Source organism: Sceloporus undulatus, chromosome 3, assembly GCF_019175285.1.
Source record: "Sceloporus undulatus isolate JIND9_A2432 ecotype Alabama chromosome 3, SceUnd_v1.1, whole genome shotgun sequence".
In the NCBI taxonomy this organism is placed as follows: Eukaryota; Metazoa; Chordata; class Lepidosauria; order Squamata; family Phrynosomatidae; genus Sceloporus; species Sceloporus undulatus.
This window is the reverse complement of record NC_056524.1, coordinates 218,950,417-218,960,201: the sequence shown is the minus strand read 5'-3', so window position 1 is coordinate 218,960,201 and position 9,785 is coordinate 218,950,417.

Sequence of the window (9,785 nt, the reverse complement as noted above, 5' to 3'; positions counted from 1 at the left end):
CTTTTGGCAGAAATGGGCTGTGACATTCATCTGCTTACCTTTAAAATGCTTTAAAAGATTATGGGAGTGGAGTGAAGCTCAGTAGGAGGAGAAAGGAGAGGCCTAAAATTTTCTTAAAATTAAAATTTTAAATTTTAAAATTTTAAATTATTTTTTAAAAATGATTTTTAAAAAATATATTATTTTTAAATTTTCTTTAAAACATCACAGTTTAACTAAATATTCACTATAAATATGTAAATGCATTTAGATTGTGCATATGATATTGTAATTTGAAGGTATAATTTTAATTTTGTGAGTTGTTTAGGTCATAACTATTAACATTACATTCAATGGTATATGGGGATCATGATTTATGAATAACATTAGTACAGAAAAACATTACTAAGGATTCTTTATGGTATGAAATGGGAGGAAGTCAATGGGGGTGGGGTGACACCAACAGTAGTGATGCCACTGCCTACAGTTGCCACCTCAGATGTGGAACATACATGACTCTGCAGGCACTACATCAAATGTTTGATCTACTGGGCATTCATATACACTTACTGGTCATTCATATACAAAATTACCTGCTAGAGCTAGTGTGCCAAGGAGAAACCAGCAAACGAAAGCTGTAGGTCAGGGCTGGGAAAGCTGTGTCATTACAGCAACTCCCAGTTAGTCCAAACCAGTTGGGCCAGCAGTAAGGCATGCTGGGAATTTTGGTTAAACAACATGTGGGTGACCAGACGTTCCCCAACCTTGCTTTTAGTGATTAGCCAGTGAAGTCAAATATTATCTGAAGAGCTATATGTTATGGGCACACTTACTTAAAAAGATATTTTGCTTCTGATATTTGCACACAACAATAAAACATTGAAAAACATCATTCAGTGAAATAATGACTTTAGTTTATTAATTTCTCTCTTAACCTGCACTTTCTTCAGTATTCAGAAATGCTTCTCTATTGAAGCCTTAATATAATTCTCATTTGCTTAAGGTTATAACCTAAGGTGCTGAACAGAGCACCAAAAAGAGGCACCAAGGAGGCGCCTCTCCTTGCTCCGCAGCAGTGCCGCAGCAATCAAATTGCGCAGCAAGAAAAGAGAGCAGGGAAGTGGCTCCTTTTCTGCAGCGCACTTGCGCTGCGCCAAAGCGCCAGCAATGGTGCAATGATGTACCAGTGGCACAACGCAGTTTGGATGCTGCACTGCTGGCACGTCATCGCTGCATGCACCATCTGGATGGTGCTGTGCAGCTGTGCTGCACCCATAACGTGCTAGGATTGCAGGGTATGTGCATGCCCCGCCCCTGAGCAACCCTAGCATGTCATGGGTGCGCTACAAAGGGCCTGTCTGTACCAGGCCTTAAACACACTGAATATAACTGGATTAACCCCTCAGTAAACATATAGAGGGCTGCACACTTGATTTACTTGATTAATTGGCTGGAGTATGGATTCCCTTGTTAATTAAACATTATTTGATCCATTGACAGTCCTACAAATGGAGATGGATGTGTAAAGCTTGCAACAGACATAATATTTACAGTCAGAAATATGTATTTAGGAAAGTTTCCAAAAATGATTAAATTAAGATGTCCCCAAAAAGGATTGTGTGAACAGTATCAGAAATTATTAGAAAAATGCACCACAGCTACCTATTTTTATACCCAAGGTACATATTTCTAACAATTTCTGGTATAATTAATTTTTGTACTTGTATCCCAACCATTTTACTAAAATTTGAAGGACCATACCATGTCAAATTCATATCATAAGAACTCACATGGGGAAAAATAAGATTTTATTCCTGTGTTATAAAAACTTAGACAAATATTGCCCTCTGGTGTTCAAGTGAATTATTTACTTTCCCTAATGGCAAACAGTGGGGGGACTTGAGATGAGCCTTAGTTGTTGTTGTTTTTTTTATGGCAGCCTGGATGATGTCCTTTTCTATTTCTCATCTTCCCATCTGCATCTTAAATCTTTTTTTCTTTCCACAAAAATATGGTTAAGAAAGAAAGTTGAAATAGTTTTGCAAAGCTTTTTGATCGGAAGCACTAGGAGCTGTCTTTCTGGAAACCCCCCATATGTCCACTAGAGGGGTTTTTTTAATATTAAAAAATATGCTATGTTTCCATATTTTTCATCACTCTCTAAACATCATTATTTCAAGGGAGGGTAGCTTTGTTGACCTGTTGCAGCAAAACAAACAAAGAGTCTAGTGGAACCTTAAACACTAACATATTTTATTAGCCATAAGCTCTAATGGACCAGATACAACTGATGAATGGGGGCTGGAGCCCACAAAAGCATATGCCAAATAAAATCCTGTTCATTTTACATCATTTTAATTCTTTATAATACAATCCTACCCAGAACTTGAAAAACCTGCACCCTATTTTGTAACCTTAGTAAAAAATAAATCCCACTGAATTCAGTGAAGTGATTTACTGAATCCAGAGAACTTAGTGAAATTTTCTTCTTAGGGCCCATTCACATTACAAAAAAAATCGGTTCTGAAACCGATTCAATCACGTGAAGTTCCTACTCACCCCGAATCTCACACAAGCAAATCCGGGGCTTGCACACCCGTTCCGTGTTAAATGGCCCCTAGCGCGGGTCTTTTGAAATCGGCGCAAATACCGTTTCTTTTTAAAAACCCCGGGTCCTGGGAATGAGAACTTTGGCCTCGATCACGATCGAGGCAAATTGAGGGAGGGATTTAGGTCAGAGGGTAGGCAAAGGGCAAGGCATTTCCTCCCCTCATCGGAGGGGAGGGGGAGGAGGAAAGAGCCCTGGGCAGAAGGGAGCAAGGGAAGGCTTTCTTTAGGAGCCTCTTTTCCCTGCATCCCCTGCCCAAAGCCCTCTGTCGCTGGGCATTCCTTCCCTTGCAGGAGGAAAAAATCAGGTCATGAACGGAGCTCATGTCAGGCCAACCCCCCCCCTTTTCAAATTCAAACAATTTTTTTTGAGCGAACATGTGCATTGTTTATATTCCAGAATGTATGTTTCATTTTTAACAATTTTTTTGAGCGAACATGCGCATTGTTTATATTCCAGAATGTATGTTTCATTTTTAACCATTTTTTTGAGCGAACATGCGCATGGTTTATATTCCAGAGACAGATGGAGCCAGGCTTGCACTTGGATATCCTTGGATCTCCTTGCTTTCTGCAGAGGGAGAAGCTACAAATGTTGCAAACAATCAATGTTGCATTTTTAACAATTTTTTTTGAGCAAATATGGGAATGATTTGTCTTCTTGAGCAGATACAGCAAGGGAAGCAAAGGGAAAGCTAATGTTGCTTTTAAAAGGAAAAAAAAGCATGGCAATCCCATCCTCTGCCTGGGACAGGGGCAGATCTGACCCAAAAGCCCACAGGTTTATAAAAAAAAAAGAAAGAGAGAGAGAGGCATCTCTCTCCTTGCTTCAGCCGCTGAAACCCCTGTGCCTGGCTCTTTAAAAAGGGAGGACACTTCCCCCGATGCCCTGCAAATGTCACCATGACGATAGCTTGATTGGCAGCGGCCAATCTACAGAATGCATTCGATTTCTGTCAAAATGCATTCGATTTCAATTTGTAGTGGGCACTTGCTAACTGAGCGATTCGGGGGAGGGCCATCCGGATCATCCCAGTTCCCTCCATGTCTTTTAGCCAGTATGAATGGGGCCTTAGTAAGGTTTCAAAAAGAACCAGCATGGTATAGTGGTTTGAATGTTGGCCTACGATTGGGAGTACCGGGTGGCCTTGTGCAACTCATACCCTGCCACCCTCAGAAGAAGACAATGGCAACCCCCCACCTGAATGAATCTTGCCAAGAAAACCTTCTGATATTGTCTCCATAGGGCTGCCATGAGTTAGAAAGGCACACAACAATGTGGTTACAAAAGAGTGTGTGGGCTTTTGAGTGCTGGATAGGATTGTGTTGTAAAGAACTACAATAATATACAAACAACACAATTTTATTTGACATCAGCCCTAACCAGCATAGCTAATGGTGTGAGTTGTATCCAGAAGCCACTGTTACCAATGCTGGAAGCAAAAAGGCATCAACACTTATATAAAGTGATTAGTGTGAGAGAGAGGGGACACTAACAAGCATGCTTGCCCTTTTGCTTCACCTCTTTCTTTCTTTGTACTCAAGCTTTTTTGCTTCCTGCCTGCCTGCAAAGTCAGTTCTCACTTCTCCCAAAAGTTAGTTAGTCCTTTGTTCTCCTTTGTCTGGAAAAGGGTGTCCAAAACCAAAACAGCTAATGAGTTTACCTAAAGACAGTGTGTAGAGAGAAAACAGAAGGGGACCCAGAACAGAGCCCTGGGGAACTCCAAGAGATAAGGGAACAGGAGATGAAGTCTGACCGCCTGCAACCACTGCAAAAGATCTGCCAGACAAGTAAGATCTAAACCAGTCGAGAACAGAGTCTGAGAACCCAAGGTCAAAGAGTATATATATAGAGGGAGCCATCAGGCAGACCCAGCAACATCAGGGACTGCCTGAAGGAAGAGGCCCCTCCCTCCTCAACTGTCATCTCGGCCTCAGAGGGAGCCATCAGGCAGACCCAGCAACATCGGGGACTGCCTGAAGGAAGAGGCCCCTCCCTCCTCAACTGTCATCTCGGCCAGGAGACACAGGCCAGACCCAGACATCGGGACGCCTGAAGGAAGAGGCCCCTACCCTCGCAACTGTCATCTCGGCCCAGAGGGAGCATCAGGCAGAACCAGCAACATCGGGGACTGCCTGAAGGAAGGGCCCCTCCTCCTCAACTGTCATCTCGGCCTCAGAGGGAGCCATCAGGCAGGCCAGCAACATCGGACTGCCTGAATGAAGAGGCCCCTCCCTCCTCAACTGTCATCTCGGCCTCAGAGGAGCCATCAGGCAGGGCCCAGCAAACATCGGGGACTGCCTGAAGGAAATCCCCTCCCTCCTCAACTGTCATCGTTCTCGGCCTCAGTAGGGGAGCCATCAGGCAGGCCCAGCAACATCGGGGACTGCCTGAAGGAAGAGGCCCCCCTCCTCAACTGTCATCTCGCCCAGAGGGAGACCCATCAGGCAACCCAGGCAACATCGGGGACTGCCTGTAATGAATGAGGCCCCTCCCTCCTCAACTGTCATCTCGGCCTCAGAGGGAGCCATTCAGGCAGACCCAGCAACATCGGGTGGAATGCCTGAAGGAAGAGTGCCCCTCCCTCCTCAAACGTCATCTCGGCCTCAGGGGAGCATCAGGCAGACCCAGCAACAGGATCTCGGGGACAGCCTGAAGGAAGAGGCCCCTCCCTCTTCAACTGTCATCTCGGCCCCAGAGGGAGCCATCATCAGACCACGAAACAGCGGGGACGCTGAAGGAAGAGGCCCGTCCCCTCCTCAAACTGTCATTCTGGCCTCAGAGGGAGCCATCAGGCAGACCCAGCAACACGGGGACTGCCTGAAGGAAGAGGCCCCACCCCTCCTCAAACTGTCATCTCATCGGCCTCAGAGGGAGCCATCAGGCAGACCCAGACCCAGCAACATCGGAGGACTGCCTTAAGGAAGAGGCCCCTCCCTCCTCAAACATGCATTCGGCTCAGAGGGAGCCTCAGGCAGACCCGCAACATCGGGGACTGCCTGAAGGAAGGAGCCCTCCCTCCTCAACTGTCATCTCGGCTCAGAGGGAGCCATCAGGCAACCCGACAACAACGGGTAAAGCCCTAAGTAAGAGCCCCTCCCTCCTCAACTGTCATCTCGGCCTCAGAGGGAGCGATCAGGCAGACCCAGCAACATCAGGGACTGCCTGAAGGATGAGACTTCTCCCTCCTTTAACTGTCACCTTTTGTATTGTATTACAATTTTCACTGTACACCGCTATGATCATTGCGGAATAGTGGTCTATAAATAAAACGTATTATTATTATTATTATTATTATATAAATATATAAAGGTTAATAATAATAATAAGGCTCTCACCTCAGAATGGATGCTAGTATAGGCATACATGATGAGAGCCAGCCTTAGGAGCTCTTCTTCTTTTGTCTATCTGCTCCTCTGTACTTATGGATTATGCATCCAATGATGGATTTCCTGAAACAATAAATGTAAGATTTCTCTTTCTTTTTTAATCATACAAGAGCTTTTTGTTGTTGTGTGCCTTCAAGTCGCTTCAGACTTATAGAGACCCAAAGGCAAACCTATCATGGGGGCTTGGGGGGCTGAATATGTGACTCATCCAAGGTCACCAGTAGGTTTCCATGGACAAGTGGAATCAATATTTTCCCTTGATTCTACCACTAGCTCGTATTGCACAGGCTTTGCTCCACTCTGCTTGATATATCAAATATTCCTACAAACTATCTCTGTCCTAAAATGAGAAGAATTATCAGTTGATCATCCCTAACCATTAGGAGTCAAGCAGTTCAACAAAGAGTTATGATCCAACTGTCATAACATAATTCCCTCCTCACCTGTTAGGTTACAGTCATATGTTTAGTGGGGGAGGGGAGAACTTAGGTTGCTAATCATCATAATCATTATGGACATCATCAACATAACAATGATGATGAATCTTTCATTGCATTATCTGGTTATAATCTATACAAGAGCCATGAAAAATAAGTCTTAATTCTTAAGCCCTATATTACAGTGTGTTTGAAAGCATGCAAATGCAAGTAGATAAATAGGTACTACTTTGGTGAGAAGATAACAGCATTCCATGCAATCATGCTGGCCACATGACCACAGAGTCATTTTCAGACTACGCTGGCTCTTCTTTGGCTTAGTAACAGAGATGGGCACTTCCCTCTACAGTCAGTTACGACTAGACATTAATGTCAAGGAGGCCCTTCAGGAACCTTCAGAAACCACGTGAGACATCCAGGAAAACATCCAAACCTATCATGGACAAAAAGGAGTTTGAAAACCAAAGGAGACAATGGCCTAAAAGGGAAAGCAACTAACTAATGATTCTAATTTTATATTGTTTTTATTTGATGTTTCCATTGTTTTAAAACTTTTATTGTAAAGTTTTTTAAAAACGTTTCTGTTTGCGAACTCCCTTTCTGGGAGAAAGGGAGAATAAAAATGAAATAAATAAAATAAATAAATATGACATCTGAATTTCCAGAAAGAGATGTTATTGTTGTGTGCCATCAAGTCATTTCCGACTTATGGCAACCCTAAGGCTATTACAGTGCTTTCTGAGAGTGTGTGACTTGCCCAAAGGTCACTCAGTGGGTTTCAATGGTCAAGCAGGGAATGGAACTCTGCTTTCCAGGGTCATATTCCAGCACTCAAGCCACTACACCACACTAGCTCAGAAATCTTAGACATGAGACACTGTAATACAATTGCATAGTAGAACCCCTATGTGGATGCACCCTCGGCAATTTCATGGCAGAGGCAACCCTATTATCTTCTTTAATCAACCTCCCAATATCTTCAATAGTAGTGAAATTTGTCCCTTAAAAAAAGTCTTTCAGGCCATCATCATAAATAAGGCTGAAAAAGCATGTTTACTGTTTTATGAAAATCTAGTGACTTACTCCTGGGTACACAGCCATTTAAGTTAAAACTGAAAAATTAAGTATACTGCTGGTCCCACACATGATCAACATTTCGAGATAAACTTAATAGTCAACTCCAGGGCCAGTGAAGGATGGGGAAGTAAGTACAAATTGCTAGGACCCAGCACTCCAGACAGAGGCCTGGGGCCCCATTATGTTGCAAATGGTTTTGTCTTTGAGGCAGAGCATCCCAAATTGCATACTCTGCTCCAAATTGCATCCCAAATTTTACTCTAGCAAGAGCAGGAAGAGTGGACTCTGGCCATACTCACAACAAAACAACCCCTGAGCATTTGATTTGCAGCAAAACAGCTTCTGGGAGCTGAAGTCCAAAATCTCTTAAAGAGCACAGTTTGGGGACGACTACAAGAGAGACCCAAAAGAGAAAATGACAGAACACCAATAGTCATTGACAGCTTCCAACTGAGGCCACTGCAATGCATCATCAATGAGTTAGAACCAGTTCTGGAGAACAACGGGGTCCTCTCATGGGCTCTGGATAGCTGCTAAGCATACCTGCATAGCCTGCGCTGCATTTTGGGGTCTTCATATTTTCTATCTGGATATAGCATGTTTTTAAGAGATCAATGACCATTCAGGAAGAATAAGGCCTGATACGGACAAGCACAAGTGACGTGCTGGGGCCAATTTAAGGGCTCTGGAGGGCTGGGATCCAGTGAAATTAATATACATTACCAGAACTCCAGCCACAGTTTTATTAATGTATTTGCTTTTTTAAAAAAATAATTTTATTACATGCTCCTCTGTATTTATGGATTATGCATCCACTGATTTAAACATTTATGGCTTTAAAATATTTATTTCAAAAATTACAAAGAAACAAACCTTAATTTTGTTTTATATTTTATATAAGGGACACCATTTTACCACACCATGGTATATAATGCGACTTGAGCATCTATAGATTTAGATATCCATGGGGAGGAAACTAAGGGCTCACTGTATTTAATTGTGCATTAGTGTGAAAAAATTTATATGAAGCCCTTTATAAATCCTTTATCTTTTTTTCCCTTGTAGCTAGGGTTGCCATAACCCGCCTGCAGGTGGGACAGTCCCGTTTTTGGCGGAACCGGCCCGGTCCCGGTCTGGTTCCGCCAATTCAAGGGTTGGGGTCCGGATTTGGCTTTCACCGAGGGCCGGGCGGCACTCCTCCTCCTCCGCCTCCACGTGCTCCCACAGCGGCCACCCACCTCCCCCTCCCCCACTTCCTCTCTTTTGCACAGCCGCGCAGCTGCGCAGCCCACCCTCTTCCTCATCCTGTTTTTTGCGCGCGCATGCAGCGCGCACCCCACCTACCTCCTCCTCCTTCTTTGCGTGGCTGCGCCCCCTGCAGCATTCCCCAGAGCTGTGGCCAGCGCCAGCTTGTGCTTGACCCGCTTGCGCGCACGCGCAGGATCATATAGGGAGTGCTCGTCTCTTTCAGGCTGGTTGGCCAATGGCAGAAGGGCGGGGACGGGGCTGTTTCCAGCCCCAGCCTGCCATTGGCCAGCCTCAAGAGCGAGGTGGAGCCTTGGAGGAGGAGGAGGAAGAGTGAGCCTCTGGGCCAGCCGGGGGAGGGAAAAGCGCCCTTTCTTGGCACATGGTGCTAAGGAGGAGGAGGAGGAAGAGACAGAGGAGGATGAAGAAGAGGAGGAGGAAGGAGGAAGAAGGAAGAGGAAGAAGAGGAGAATGAGGAAGAGGAGGGGGAAGAGGAGGAGGAGGAAGAAGAAGAGGAGGAGGAGGATAAGGAAGAGGAGGAGGAGGAAGAAGTAAGAGGAGGAGGAGGAGGAGGAGGGTGCCCATTTCCAAAAGTTTTTTCCCCCAAGTGTCTTTTTTGTGTGTCTTTTTTGTGCTTTTAATGCTAACAGATCTGCCTTGTTTTAAAAATGATAGTGATGATAATCATAGTGATGGTGATGATGATGACATTGATATCACCCAGCTTTTCTGAAGCTGAGAGTCTCTTGACTTTCCAAAGTGCGTTTTCTGTGTCTTTTTTGTGCTTTTAATGCTAATACGTCTGCCTTCCTTTGACAACAATAGTTATGATGACGACGATGGTGATATTGATATCAATCAGCTTCTGAGGCATGCGCTCACTGTTTCTGAAGCCGAGAGTCTGTGACTTTCCAAAGTGTGTTTTTTGTGTGTTTTTGTGCTTTTAATGCTAACAAGTTTGCCTTGTTGTGACAATGATGGTGATGACGACGACGACGATGATATTGATATCAATCAGCTTCTGAGGCATGCGCTCACTGTTTCTGAAGC